This window comes from Penaeus monodon, chromosome 15 (genome assembly GCF_015228065.2).
Source record: "Penaeus monodon isolate SGIC_2016 chromosome 15, NSTDA_Pmon_1, whole genome shotgun sequence".
In the NCBI taxonomy this organism is placed as follows: domain Eukaryota; kingdom Metazoa; phylum Arthropoda; class Malacostraca; order Decapoda; family Penaeidae; genus Penaeus; species Penaeus monodon.
In genome coordinates, this window is record NC_051400.1 from 17,158,052 (window position 1) to 17,158,861 (window position 810).

Here is an 810-nt window from a genome sequence, read left to right on the forward strand (position 1 = left end):
AAACCCACCCCATTATTCGTCCATGCATCTTTCCCTTTATTTTCTTTGCTAATAAATTAAGCCAAATCACACATGAGGATGAAATCGAAGTACGCAAAAACGACTACACAGTTCCGAAATAAACAACGAAATGATTAACCTCTAACTCCACACAAAGACTCACACGACCGATTCCCCAAGACCAAGGAGAACACTTAAAGGGGACAAGGAGAAGGGACAGCCAGCGAGGGAGGAGACGGGAGAGAGAAAAAGAAACGGGGAGAAGGGAAGGAGAAGCGGGGGAACATACATAAAACTGGGACAAAAGGAGAAAGGCAAATAAAGAGGAGAAAGACTGATTAAAGGAAGTGAATAAGAGCTCAAGGCAGACGAAACAGGACAAGGAAGAGAAAGGAAGGAAGAAGGAAGGAAAAGAAAGCTTGAAGAAACGAATAAGGAAAATAGAAGAAGGAAGAGCAAGCTTTTTGAAACAAAGAGAAAATGAAAATAAGAAGTACAGACAAAGAAAGAATGGAAGCAGAAATAGAAGAGCACATGAAGCCACGACGCGGGAAAACGAAGGACAAAGCAGGAGGGGCGAGAAGGCGCAGGAGACAAGGATAAACAGCCCGTAAGACAATAGACGAACAAAGCCATCCTCATAGCTCTGGCGTGTAATCATGTGCGGCTTAATCCTCGTTCCATATAAAGAGCAACGAAGGAGGGGCGAAGCATAGGGCCGGAGTAAACTCGCTCGTTCAAGGATCGATCCAGCAACGAGATCCGGAGGTAAATAAGGCATCTGCTATGCCCCTTCTCCTTTCACCTGCT